The sequence below is a fragment of the Vanellus vanellus genome, assembly GCF_965231255.1.
Source record: "Vanellus vanellus genome assembly, chromosome: 14".
NCBI lineage: Eukaryota > Metazoa > Chordata > Aves > Charadriiformes > Charadriidae > Vanellus > Vanellus vanellus.
Genome location: NC_138919.1, coordinates 18,248,808 through 18,264,186, shown reverse-complemented (window position 1 = coordinate 18,264,186; position 15,379 = coordinate 18,248,808).

Below are 15,379 nucleotides of genomic sequence, written 5' to 3'. Positions count from 1 at the left end.
GTGGGACTGTATGTACCTGAGCATCCACCTCTGGATCCGACGGGAGACACTAGCAGGACGTCACTAATGTTTTCCAGGGGGATTTATGGACATTTAGTTCTTTGTAACTTTTTGATAATTATCATCCCAAAACAAATTAACAAGCAAAGATCGTGAGCAGCATAGAACACACCGAGAGCAGCTAACCAGTCCAACACAGCGAAACCAAGAACTGCGTTGGGACACGAAATCTCTATCTATTCGATCAAAAAATACCATCTGTCTTCTTAGGGAATATCAAAATTTAAAAGACTTCTTTTAAAAAGGTCAAAGATATCAAAGGCTCGCAGCAAGTTTCAACACATGACGTGTCTTCCATGAGCGTAGAGGAGAATTGCAGACGACAGATGAGACCTGAAGGCGCTGGGGCTGGTCCTCCGCTCTCCGCCGTGGGAGAGGAGCTCTGCCCACCTCGCCGCGTCCCGCCAACCCCCTTGTCAGGCAAAGGAGGAGCACTCCACTCGAATCAACGAGACTGCAGATACTCAGGCCAGCAAAGAGTCTATCACCGCCACCGCAAAACAAATACGATGGAACACTTTGCTGATTTAACTCAGTAGCATTTACAGAGCCCGTTTGCCAAGATGCAAATGCCTGTGCTCGGAGGAAGCCGGAGGAGAGGGCAGGGCCAGGGGGTTCTCTTTCTCACGAGAAAAAGCGAGTGATAAAAATAAACCATCTCGTCTGCTTTTACACCGAGGCTGCTTGGAGTCGATGCAGCATACGAGACAGACAAAAAACCACCGCGCGCTGTAGGTAGTACAGCCCCGGCGCTGGGCAGCCGAGAGGCAGCTTGGTTAAAACAAAGCGCGAGAAGGAGGATTCCAAACACTTTCAGAACCAGACCATGGCAATGGCCAAAATAGGGAAACTATGTAAGACAATTTATCAGTTTCACAATCGGATTTCTTTCCAGCCCTTGCTGTGCTGAGTGCATTGCAGGAAAGGGAAAATGGAAGAGGCAAAACGTATATGTGTTCGGCGCAAATGGAAAATCCTCGTTAGACCTGCAGGTTGTAATTTGTCAGAGTTCAATCCCAACAATTTCATTGTGCAGGCAGACTCCGAAAGCCTTCAACGTGTGCGCTATACGGAGTGGTTTCTTCTTTCGCCACCTCTCCAGCAAAACAAAGCCGGCCCTGTATTGTCGCGGAGAGCTTTAAAAGACATGTCGCCGCTCTGGCACGATGCAGCGAAGGCCGCGCGCCGCCCTGGCGCAGCGAGCCTGCCCGAGCAGGAGGCCCCCGGCGCTTTCCGCCTTCCCTACGCACCGACCTTTAAAGTTAAGTAAACGCAGTTGAGAGCAACTCTGCCTTTCTTCAGCTATAGCAATTACATCCGGGTACTATTTTAAGATTTCTGAAGGTTGGGGGTGTGTGTGTGTGTGTGTGTGTGTGTGTTTGTCTAATGTTTGTCTCGTGTATGTCTAATATTTTCTTATGATTCATTTCCTGAAAAGATAACAACTTTCTAGCAATTGTTCTAACGACTGCTCCTCCTGCTCTGTAAGGATGAAGAGCACAGAATTTAAACAGGACTGCCTTCAATCAACATCTCTGTTGTGGAGAGTGAAGGAATAAACGCAGCCCGTGAGCACGGAAGCAAAGGCGAGGGTCTGTGCCACGTGCAAGCTCCAGGCTTGTTCCCGGGAACGCCGCCTGCCACCGCTCACGCACAGCACTACAACCACCAAGAAACAATTACTATTATTTACTGACGAGTGAGAATAAAAGCAATGCACACAGGTAAAATACAAGATTCCTTTTCAGAGGTATTTAAAACTAACAGCCCGGAGCTTACAATTGCTATAATCAAACCGGTGGTGTCACCGCCGTGTACCTAAGAGGGAGAGTCGGTACTGAAGCCTTAATGAAAACATTACCCATCCACTCCGTTGGGTTTTTTTCCTGTTAGGACAGCAACAAATTACCTACGGCAGCATGCAAAGCTATTAACAATTGAGATTATTTAATTACTTTAGTATAATGGCCAATTTTTAGGCATTATTACAATTAAGACATACATTAATTTTACTGTAATGACCATGTAAGTCTTTGAAAGCGGACATGAGAAGACATCCTGAACGGCAGGTTAAAATTAAAGTCCGTGTCTAATTCCGTAACATTTATTAAGTCACAGGTCCACATAAACAACAGGCGTGTGAAACAGAAAGAAATAAAAGATTGTCGTCTTCTATTTCTGTGAAGTATTTCCATTTTTACTGTTTTATGAAGTCCTTTCATAGGTTCATGACTTATTACACCGAATGAACTGAATGAAACTTTACAGGCAGAGCCTCGATTCATTTTACAGACTCTATACATCCCGCGTCAATGGTTCACACCATCTTCCACTTGTTAACAACAGCTTTCCAAGAGAAAGAGCGTGCACCGAGACCGTCATCTGGAAAACCACCTGCCATGACCAACTGCAACAAGAGGGTGACCCTCTAAAAAGGGGCCAAGCCTTGTGGCTCAAGAGTGACAATGTCCAATCCCACCCCCTTCCCCAATGCTTTCGCTATGGCCTCTTCTCCTCCTGTCCACCCCTCAGAACCATCATTCCATTGAAGTCACGCTGCCAAGGCCGTGGTTGTACCACCTCTGCCCAAGAGGCAGGGCTTGGCGGAAATGTAACCCAGGTCCACCTCTTACTATCATCTCTAGTGAACCTTTCACAAGGTGGAGGGAAGACCCACACTTCCTTCAGCTTGTCCCAGTTGCAGTCCCATCAGCCTGTTTGCATAAGAAGCCCTGGCACACGATGGATGCACACGATGGATGCCGGCAGGTAGAGGAGGACCTTACCCAATGCTCGTGCTAAGCCACACATCATGCTGTGTCTAACACCGAACTGCAGTCACACGCCATCCCTTCCAGCAGACCCAGCTGAACACGGGGCAGCTCTCCAGTGCCTCACTCCAGACCAGTTTCATACACTTCCATAGTTCGTAGTTGAGGACAACTGCAGACTGGGCTGTATGAACAAGAGTGCAGCCAGCAGGATGAAGGAACTCATTTTATTTCCCTCTGTTCAGCCCTTGTAAGACAGTCTGGAGTACCATGTCCAGTTTTGGGCTCCCCCATACAATCAAGACATTGGCAAACTGGAGCCAGTCCACAGTGGCCACCGAAATGGTCCAAGGCCTGGAGCATACAGCTGGTGGAGAGAGGGTGGGAGAACTGTGTTTATTCTTTTACGAAAGGAAGATCTGGGAGATCTTATTGCTGTCTACACATGCTTAATGGGAGGGTGTAGAGAAGACAGAGCCAGACTCTCCCCAGAGCTCACAGCAGAGGGATGTCAAGGCAACGGGCGCAAATGGGAACAGAGGAAATTCCCACCTGACATAAAGTTCCACTATGAGGGTGGCCAAACACTGGAAGACGGTCCCAGGGAATGGGAGTTGTTTCAAAACTCAACCGGGCAAGGCTCTTGGATAGAGCAGCCAACTCTGACCGGATCTGCTTGGAGCAGGAGGTCGGAGCAGGGATGGCTGGAAGCCCCTTCCACCCGCCGGGAGCCCGGGGTTTGGCACCGAGCTTCTCCCAGTGGGAGAGATGAGGTGGTCCTGCGCTGAGCCGCAGACACGGGGGAGGCAGGGGAGCGTGAGTCAGGAGGCCAGCTGGAGGAAATCCCACGCAGAACGCACGGAAAATATGCTCTCTGTGTAGCGGTGTAGGAATATCTGCGCGCTTCTGCATGGATAATTGCAAGGACTCTGTATCCCAACTTCACATCACTAATACCACCGCTCATCAACAACGTCTGGGCACATCAGGAGGTCTTGATTTGAAATTAGGTAACACGGGTGGGTTTTTTTCTCAGAAAAAGAAGTTTAATAAACTGAATATTCTTGTGGAAAATGGCTGATGTCATCTCTCATTTAAAATGTTTTTTAAAGTTTTGAAACCGGTCTAAACGTCCTACTGTGATATCTTCAGAGGATCTACTTTTCACTATGAAATTATCTCAGAATTAAGCTTCTTAGTGAAAGGTTAAAATCAAAATAAGACATTGTTGTTGAAAATGGTATTTCAATGAAACTTAATCATGTTTGTTTGCTTGTTTTCTGTTTTTGAGCAGAGACCAAGATATTTTGACCTTGGAACTAAAATTCAACATGGGAAAAAAAATTAAATGCCAAAAAGAAAACCAAACAAGAAAAAAAAAAAAAACCAACAGAGAAACTTGGGTCAATAAACTACACTTTCTACTTGGTTACGATGTACAAATACATCTACACCCATCCAGAGAAGCCCACGTACTGGACTGACAGGCTTCCTTCTGCTTTAGTAGGCAGAGGACAGCGATGGGGCAGCAGGTACCGGACTCTAATGTAAAGACAGAGACGTTTGTGGAGGTTATACACACTACGAATACGGCATTGCTGCAGCCATACTCTCCTGCAGCTTTTACTTTCTCCTGAAACGCGACTAGGAGAAGCACGGAAGGGCACGGTAACGAAGTCAAAGGCGTTATTTGTACGCGTTGGCATTGCAGAAGCGGCCTGGGGAAGCACTTGGCACAAGTCGAGCCGGGTACTTCAGCCAACGCGGGCCACGTGCATCCCTGGCACCACCGAAACGAGGTCGGTGTATCTGAGCTGCTAAAGAGAAGCATGGCCCTTGAAGTCACAGATGAGCATATATGATTTACATTTTCCACACAATTAATTACTTGTCATTTTCTCAAACGTTCTGGAAAAGCAATGGCGGATACCACACTGGAAAAAGTACTTGAACTTAATAGCTGAAAGAAAATTGCTTCTGGTGGGACACAAAGATACCACCACAACAATAATTATCATCCCCAAAACAAATCTCTGTTGTTATTAATATGGAGCAAATTCCACCAGTGCTAAAGGGTGACCATAACAAAGTTCCCATATTTGAACAATTTATTTCTTCTGGTACTTTTAAATCCCTTCACTCTTTAATTTCAAGCTCCCTCTTCTGGACTATCCCAATGAAGCTGGAGAGTCACTACACGCTCCTCCTTGTCCTCACTGTCCTCTCCAGGTACCACCGCTGAAGAAGCCCTGAGTAAATGGCACTGACACACATCGCTCAGCGCCGTGTCCCAACATCAGCGTTACTCCAGCTGAAGTTCTTTGAAAATATAACTGTATATGCTGAGATTTAAAGAGCTCCCAGAGGTTTGCACTTACAAATGCACCACTATGCAATCTCTTGGAGCAGACGATGGACGATGGAGGAGACCTCCCTCAACATAGTGACATGGGACATTGATCCTTAGGGATATCCCTATATAGGGATATAGGACATTATTTTAAATAATGAACCATGATAAATTGTATTTCACATGTACATAGGTAAATACGAACAAAAGCATACTATGGACATTACCTTACTGTTCAGATTATGCAGTGAAATACCTTCCCCACAACAGTAACAGCATTTTTCGTTTTGCCTTTGAGATTGAGATGGAGGACGCACTTTCATGAAAATGAAATTATATATATTCATGCTTTCTTGCATCCCTGTGATTAGCAAACTGTTCCCAGAGAAAGTTTTATTCTAATAATTCACCCAATTTTCCTATTCAGAGCATATATAACTCAGAGTATATGTATGTGTGTGTGTATATATAACAAAATGCTGTGGTTGTGGAACACGGACATGAACACAATACTCATCTATTTTCACTATTTTATTTTATTTTAGGGTTTTTTTTTCTTGCACTCTGTGCAAGAATCACTTCTAGCAGTTTTCTATAAATATGGGAAAATTAAATGGTATTTGATAATTAAGATTGTTCCTTCAAATCATATCCTTACTGCTCCTACGCACTATTTTTATGACTACAGCTTCTGCACCTAGAAGAAAGGCTTGAGTGCCACAAGACAGCACCTGTGCCTGGCAACTATATCAGCACAAAAATAGATAAGAATTATCAGGTATTAGGTTAAAATCCTTTCCCTTCCGTGCCTGGTGGCCCCTGCCATTAACATAAAAATCAGGGTATTGCAAGGATGCCGAAGACGCTAATGCTTAAGAGTGGCACGATGCTCAATATAAATGTTCAAGAGTTTCTGTATCATAAAATCATAGAACCGTCCAGGTTGGAGGGGATCTTGAAGATCACTGAGTCCAACCATCAACCTGACACTGCCAAACCAACACTAACCCACGTCCCTCAGCACCACGTCTGCCTGTTTGTTAAACACCTCCAGTGACGGCGACTCCACCCCTGCCCTGGGCAGCCTGTGCCAGTGCTTGATGACCCTTTTGGTGAAGATATTTTACCTAATATCCAATCTAAACCTCCCCTGACTCAACTTGAGGCCGTTTCCTCTTGTCCTATGGGTTGTAACTTGCGAGAAGAGACCAATGCTCACCTCGCTCCCCCCTCCTCTCAGGCAGCTGTAGAGAGCCAGAAGGTCTCCCTTCAGCCTCCTCTTCTCCAGGCTGAACACCCCCAGGGCCCTCAGCCGCTCCTCATCACACGTGTGCTCCAGACCCCTCACCAGCTCCGCTGCCCTTCCCTGGACACGTTCCAACACTTTAATGTCATTCTTGTTGTGAGGGGCCCAAAACTGAACACAGCACTCGAGGTGGGGCCTCACCAGTGCCGAGTACAGGGGGATGATCACCTCCCTACTCCTGCTGGCCACACTATTCCTGACACAGGCCAGGATGCTGTTGGCCTTCTTGGCCACCTGGGCACACTGCTGGCTCTTATTCAGCCGGCCGTCCACCAACACCCCCCGGTCCTTCTCCACCAGGTCCTTTTCCAGCCACTCCTCCCCAGGCCTGTAGCGCTCATGGGGTCGGTGTGACCCAAGTGCAGGACGTGGCACTTGGCCTGGTTGACCCTCACACCACTGGCCTCGGCCCATCAAGCCATGATCACGTAAAAGAGTTTTGTACGCCAGGGAACTCCTAGGGTAATTTGGGAGTGTGGGCATCAGCAGGCTGTGCCCCTGGAAAAGCCGGGAAGGCATGAGAGAGCGAAGCCACGGCTCCGCAGAGCTGGAGCCACCATCCGCCAGAGGCGCGCCTGCCGCGAGGCAGAGGAAGGCACGCTGCAACTAATCAAGCAGTGTTTGACACGCGTCTCCTCCGGCTGACAAGCACAGAACATACGGCTGCGAGCATCTCCCACATCTCGCTTAATTAATTTCCATCCTTGTTGTGTGCTCCCACACCTGGAGATATCAAACAGCTGCGTATAATAAAAACATTTTAACCTGTGTTAGTGGATAGGATTCAATTTAGTTTATAATTGGATCAGTAAATGAAATCATTATAAACTAGCTGATAAAGGTTCCCTAGAATGAGTCAGGATTATTTTTTAAAAGTGTGTAAATCTAGTGTTAAATACCTGCTGAATAGAATTCAGAGCTGACACAAAACCACATGTCCACAAGCACTTGCTCTTCTATTTGCATATCTATTATAGCTTACAGACATGTGCAAACTCATACACCCACACGTTTTCCTTATGTTTTCCCTAAGTTTATCATTACTCCCCTTCATCTCTGATTCATGGCATTTCTGAGATAGAATCTTTTACAATAAAAAGAACTAGAGATAAAATTTCCCTAGACAATAAATACTTCTTTTGTAGGAGCTTTTTAGTGAACTATCGCAATGAAGCGGCTTCAATTTTTTACAGCTCCACTAGTTCAAAGAAGGCAAAAATCGAGATCGAGCAGCTCAGACGACACATGCTTTTTTTTTTGAAGCGATCCGTATTTGCAGGGCTCTGAAGGACAGGGAGCTTTTGTAAGCGTGAAGAGCTGTTTAAATCTATCGATGCACAGAGACCTACGGGTGCACCTTCTTCATACCTACACAAATAAATTCAGAGGCAGTTACCTTACTTTGTTCCATCTTTCTGAGTAATTTTCTTTCCAAGTCTTCCCCAACCGCTAAAATGCACATCAAAGACATCTCGGAGACACCCAGCGGGATTCCTGGCAGCAACACCTCCTTCTTCGAACCTCACAGCACCGCTTCCTACCAGTTTGCTCCGTTTTACACAACCTGCCCAGGCAAACACGGCACTCGGCTCTTTCTCCTGCATTTTTGCTGCGAACATTAAATAAAACCAAGAGTGCCCAACGTTGAATGCCGCAGCGTAACGTGCACGGGTCTACTTTTATCTCTGCACGGCGATAGCAGACCTGGCAACGTCAGCTATGCGGGGCTTGTGTTAGCGGTGCCGGGCCGGGCGAGGGGAGAGCGGCGCTGCCGATGCCTTCCCGCATATCTGCAGGACATTTTTGAAATGCCTGGTTGGAAGGGAACACGAAGAATTCCTGGGGCAGGCCGGTGGAGCACTGCTAACGCGGGCGTTTGTGGTCACTCTCCGTCCAAACACTCCAACACCTCTTGCTTGGCTCTGCTGACTCCGTGTTTGCCTTCACGCCGGGATCATTTTTAAGCAATTTCTCCGCAAGAAGAATTCTATCTTATGGCATTAAATAAACCAGGGCAAACTCAGCCCCGACACAAACTGCAAAAAAGACGTGCAGGAGTACATTATCACACGACTCATGTTGCTTCCTCCCAGCTAAATAACCCTCCCGGTTCACAGATTTCTGTTTAATTTGGCCTCTGGCATGACAGAAAGGAATTTTTTGCCCATTTACACAACTCTATGAATCAAACGCTGACAACAGTAAGCTGCTCTCCAGCCTGACCGCGAGGCGTGCGCCGAAAACCAGCCAAGTGCCGCGCTTGCTCACGCCCAAACCAGCTACGATACGGCCTGTAGCATAAAATCCCTCCGAATAAAAACCTGCTCCGTGGTTTCTTCCTTCTCTGGAAGCCGCGACGGATCAGCAGGTACCACTGCTCCCAGCCGCAGTCCTGGCTGGGTACGCTGCTGCGAACCGCTCCACCACGGGCACGTTAAGATGCCCTGTCTGTAAGCTGAGAACTGATCTAGGTTAAGTTTAAAAAACAGTTAAAAAAAAACCAGACAACTTTGCTGTTTAAGAAACGTATCTCCACTGGTTTAAATGTATCTTTAATGTAGGGCAAGCGGGCTTTATCTGTGTTGATATGAAATTCCAAAATACAATGAAGAAACGAAGCAGAAATTTCTATACTAAAGCCCACTTAAAAAGAAATCCAATTAAGGGGAATAAATAGGACAAGAGAACAACTAATTCCTTGTCTTTGCTTCTCTTCAAGGAATATTCATATAAATCCCCGGTCTGACATTTATGCCGTTTCATGTGACAGGGATCAGAATTCTCCTTAGCACAACGTTTCTAAACCATTTACGCCGACAGCACCTTTATAACGAATAATAGAACACTCTCCACGTCCACAGTACATTTTCTATAGGCTCGCAAAGGGTTTAACCCCGCAAGCTTTTCTCCATGTGAACAGTCAGCGCTCGTACTTGAAATAAAAGGAGTAATTTAATGAAAAGGGGGTGGCAGAATCGGGGATTCGGAGAGAGAACATTCTGGGATGAAGAACATCTCTCTTATCTGCGCTGGCGAAGTGGCATGTAATCCTGAGCATGAGATATGTGCTTTGCAACGCAGTAACAATAACAACAAGGAAAATTTCGAGCTCAGTGCCTGAATTAAGCGTGTGTCCTGGATCCTGTAAAAATCTTGCCTCCGGGCTGCTTTAGTTTAAAGAGAGGGTTTCACAACTCGTGGACCCACCTGCGATGCTTCCCTTCCATGCTCCTGCGGCCAGAGGAGGGGCAGGAGGGGCACAGGCATTTAAACTCCACTTTGCATCTCACTTTTTAGGGGGAGGACATCAGGAGGGCCCCCCGCCCCGACTGACGGGCTGGAGATAACATTTGGATGCAGCGCTCAGGTCTAAGCAGGCGGGCAGGAACGGGCGACGGCTGTGCGCGTCGCGGGCTGAGAGCCTGCGGGGGCTCACAAGGCAACGCTCCCGCCTTCGGGACGCTCCACTCACAATCCAGGCTGAGACGGCACCGCACCGAACCAAACGCGATTTAAAAAGAAAACCTTCATAGGAAGACCGCAGAGAAATTTCATCTTGGTGAGGGTTCAAAGAGAGGGGAGGAGGAAGGCGGCGACAAGCGTTTCTTAACTGGAGGAGGTAAAGAGGTCAGGCGAGGTGGTCGAAGGTCTCCGCTAACCCTAAACTCGGCGACCGATACGCAAAAGCAAACACTTGAGCTCCAAAAGGTTTCTCATACAAAGAAAGTCTTGAAACAAGACCAGAAAAGAGCCGGCCATCAAAGCAGGGCTTACGCCCCGGGAGGAGGGAAACGCGCCACGGAGCGCACCACGGAGCGCCGGCACTGCGGCCACCGCCTTCGCCGTCGGGAACAGCGACGTGCCCCCGCCGGCCTGAGATCCTCCTCCAAAACCCCACCGCCCGCTGGCTGCAACACCTCCGCGGCACTATCGGGGGTTATTAAAAAAATCTTGAATGAATAAACAGATCTGAAAAATAAACTCCCGACGTGCTGCGGGATTTGTACCATTAAGTCGACTTTAAAAAATAGACTAATACATGCAAAGGTCACTAAAATATTTATATTAATGATGGAGCTGAACACTAAGCAGATATTGACTTCTGTTAAGGTGAACCTCAAGATTTATTGGCCTAAAAGGTAAACATTGACTGAGATAAATCCAAGGTCAATATTTACTACCAAGGACAATAAATCTTGGTGGCCTATGAAACAAGAAATAAATAAATATATACGCATATATACATCCATAGACACAAGTCTATCTACAGATATTTATACAAATTATTTGGAAGAGTGACTGTCGACATCATTTTTTACAGCATGTTTTCTAAATTTTGCTACAAAGAACCAATGAACAATCACAAACCGGTGTTAGCGACGCCTATTTGCATATGTCGGCATTGACAGTACCTAAGGGTGACATTTCTGCTTCTCCAAGTGACTCCCTTTGCCCACGGAGCTGGGAGAAAGGTCTCCAAGACCCAAAGTGAAGTCAGGACCTTAAGTCCAAATTAGCTGCCCTACTTCCGTCGTACCTTGCGAAGCCACGCTTGCGACTTAGAAAGCAGAGTTACATACACCAAAGTAGCGTGAATAATTGTCGAGCTCTGGACTTATCGGCCAGAAAGGTTTCTCATGGAGCACTTCTGAATTCAATGCACCTTCATCTAAGGTCAAGTTTCTTCCCAGGCAAGGCGAGCGCAGGAGGGGAACACGTGGATATTCTGGAAGTGTTTTAACAAGAGGCACTTTTACTGTAGTTGTGGTCGATTTTGTATGAGCTCAGAACAAAGACGTATCAATCAAACTGAGCAAAAAAAAATAAATAAAAGCATTGGATGACTTTCAGAGTTACAGGCTTTTTCCTTGAACTAGAAAAGCAAATAAATTTAACAGGAGTGCTGACAAAAGTAGACCTTCTTCCTCCAAACAGTATACAAGATCTAAGCCAAAAGGAAACAGATGACTTTGTGTGTTTGTAGGAAGTGATTAGAGAAGATAGAACTTAATTTATTAAGATGGGAGATGGCGATTCTTTTGTTGACTTTCCAGGTCAAGTGTTAAAACCTTCTGCAAATAAGGCAGTAGATAGGCTGCAACTAAGCCTTAATGGTTCAGGAGAGTGGGCGCCTTTTACGCTCCAGGCTTTTCTTGTTCTTTGAACAATTGCTTTGGAAAGCCAAATGAGAGAAATCTGCGATCCTCTCCTACGCCTCCTGGTGGCCCCCCCTTGGCAAAGTGCACCAGCTCGGGCAGCGGGAGGCTGGCTCGGACCACCACAGGCTTACGGCCCGAAAGCCCACAGGGACAGCTTCCATGTGAGGTCGGCTTTTTTTCCTATGCCCCCAGGGGATGACAGGCCAGGGAAGAAAGGCCAAAAATAAAAAAGGAAGAAAAAAGGAAGGGGAAAAAGGAAAAAAGAGGGAAGAAAAGGAAGAAAAAAGGAAGGGAAAAAAGGAAAAAAGAGGGAAGAAAAGGAAGAAAAAAGGAAGGGGAAAAAGGAAAAAAGAGGGAAGAAAAGGAAGAAAAAAGGAAGCAAAGACAGAACAAAGTGCTCAAACCCCCCTGCGTTCGTGTCGCAGCCTGAGGAGCGCCCGGGAGGGACGCGGCGCTGCGCGGGCAGTGCTGGCCACGGGCAGCGCGGGGAGGACGAGCAATTAGAAGCGCCGGGCAGGAAAAGGCCTGTTAGCACCGCTACCTTTAGCTCAATCTTTAATCTCCTCCTATGCCTCCAACTTGTCACCGCAGGCATTAATCACCTTGCAGGTCTTGCAGCCGTCTCAGGCTCATTTATATCATTTGTTTTAATGGCCCCTCTCATGCAGCGCTGTTCGGCGGCGCAGAGCTCTGCCCTGATCTCCTGCTGGAGTTTTGGTCTATGAAAGCGCTGCGGTTTATTTTTACGCGGGTTTCCTAAGGCTACAGCACAGCCACAGGTTTCCGTGATCGTATCACAGTTGGCCTCTGCAGAGAGTAGAACAATCCACGAAATATTATCGCCCCAAATATTTTCAAAGCCTCTGAAGTCTCATTAATATGAACACTTTGTATTTCACTAGATTTTATTAACGCTCACGGTAATTCAAGGAACGGCAGAATGGTTGCACTTTTAAGCGGGATTTATTCCTTAGCTTGCAAAGAAAGGAAAAGTGATTTTCAACTATACAAAAATTGGAACATGGAAGGAAGATAATAAACTGACAAGCAAAAGACAAAATATCTTTGTACTCCGTCTTCTAAATCCAGATGAGATCTCAGGCTAAGTGTTCTCTCGACAGACAGAATCGCTATATAAAACTTATAGCCAAGAGTTTCAAAATTAGAAGCCAAAAATCCACATTTATGGGTTTTCAGAAGAACTGATAATTTCAGTACAGTCCTGTTCGGGAAAATATAACGCCAAAATAGACTCAATTAATAAGCACAACTTTGAAATGTTCAGCGAAAGGACTGCTGTCTCCTTGGAGTCGAAGCTGCATCCAGAAGAGGCGGATCTTGTTTCTTACCAACTATTTACCACCGTGAGGATGCTCGTAAAAGGGACTATCAGTGAACAGCGATAACAATTACAATATTCAGAATATTTACATTTAACGTCACTTTTACTTTGAAATAGTGCCAAAAATTTTCCCTTAAAATTGAAGTTCTTCTGGCTACTGTGAAGAGCGCGCTATGCAGTCTTAATGCAATACAATATATATTTTATATAGTGAACTCATTTATATGGTGAAACATTTTATATGGTAATTACTTCACAGCATGCAGAATGATGAGGAAATAACGAGGAGAGTTCTGGATGAGATTTTAAGAGAAGTAGTGACTCAGTGACCTGCTGGGAGGAAAAATGGAGAAGCATGAACCTCTTCCAGTTTGATTTTTTTAATTAGAAATAGAGATTTCTAAAAATACTGTCGACTTCACTAGCATTTTGAGGGGGAGATAGCTCAGGAGTTAGTTTCCATACAGCTGAAAACTAAATCTGCCAGACATCCCACAGTCTGAAATCCTTATGCCGAAAGGCTCCGGAAGGTGTATTTTTCCTGATGTGAAATCAGGATTGCAGCGCGAATGTCCGACCTCTTATTAATCGACCTGGAAAAGACTGAACTAAAAGGCACTTTGTTCATCACCTCTGACGGCTGTCGATGGCTGTCACCCCGAGGCAGCCTGCGCAGCCAGAGCTTCATCGGTAGTCCAACCTCAGTAATGCAAGCCTTAAAACCAAATTTTAAAGGCAAGAATAATGAAAGTCATAGAGGTAATTGGAAAACGAGACACGCTGCAATATCTGCCTTCTCCCTTTATGTGCTAACTGATATTCTAGACAAAATAAATCCATCACTTCTTCGAGGAAGCACGTTCTGTGCTAAGAGGTAAACCGCTGGGTAAAATGGGAAAGTTGATGAGGAAGAAGACCCATAATGTGTTTAAGGCAATAATTGAAGGTAGATTAACAACAGTTGATACTGGAAGTGGAATAACAAGCCCAGAGGTAATTTTAGTAAGAATATTTCAAGGCCCAATCTTAAGAAGTGGAGATGCTGTGTTCGGAGGTATTGCACAGAGTACCACAGGAAAAAACGGATGCTTTTGACGACTGAAGTGATAAAGTTGGAATGAAATTCAGTAATCTAACATGAAAGGCCACGCGTGTGGAATCTACAGCAACAATTTCTACTTTAATCTGAATTTATGAAATCACTGGATAGCTGTAAGCTACACTTTTTAGCCTTGGCCGGGAAAACAAGCGAAACCAGCCTGTATTGGTACAAACTGGGTTGCTGCCAAGTGAGCAAGGAAGTGTTAATGCCATTGTAAAAAGCACTTCTGTAGATGTTCTCACTTCAATATTGTGCACGATTCCAATCAACCACATGCAAAAGTAACAAAGAAACAAGATGCGTTTGATTCAGAAAGATTCAGGAAAAGGTATTCTGGGGTGATAAGTGTAATGGAGAGCCCATATTTTATAAAAGAAGAAAAGGGTTTGAATCATTTACAGCAGAAAAATAAGTAAAGAACAGACATCTTAATTTATAAATACCTAGAGATGAGAGGCAAGGGTAAGGGTGAACATCAGAGTTGAAAAATAGTTATTGTAACTAACGGACAATGAGGGCAGGAAGAATCAACACATATAAACATTTAGTCTGGAAATAAGACGTTCTCTTGCCATGGGAACAGTAGTGTTATGCAGCAGCTTTCCAACAACTGTAGCCCAATAAACCGGAGAAAATAAAAATCTCTTCATTTAGGTTATCTGGGGGATCGTATGACATGGGTTTCTACGGTGTCAGACGGCTGAACCCAATGACTGAAGAGAGCCCTTGCAGGCTGCGCTCCCAAGGACAAGCAAAAAGATGTTTCCTAGCAGGGCAAGGCAGAGTAAAACAAGTGCAGGATCCCTGTCAGAGAAGGCACACGGATTTCTGACAGCCTGCTCTCGTAACCGAGACGAAAGAGCTGGAAAGCTCATCAGATTTGTTCCTCTCAACTTTTTAAAAGATGAGAGGCAGTGCCAAACACTCAAAACAATAACGTCTTGCCTTTATAAACAACCTTTAGTATCACTGGATATAAACCAGAGACTTGGACATGTGCTGAGCATGCCTATTGGATTGGCACCGCCGCTCTCCCCTGGCTCGCACGGAAGGTGACGGGGTCAGGAATGAGACATCTTGTTCTTCAAAAACAATCTTCCATTTTGCCACTGGTAGCTTTCAGAATCCACCTCCCCTCCAGCTGAAGCCTGTTGAATTTTGCCTGCTTGGGGAGGTTTCCGAGCATCCTCTAGATTCCAGTCAGAGCCAGAGAATCCGTCTGACCCCACGTGCTGTGCTGAGTTACTGACTATCAGGAGATGTGTGGAGTTGGTCTCTTGGCACAGCCA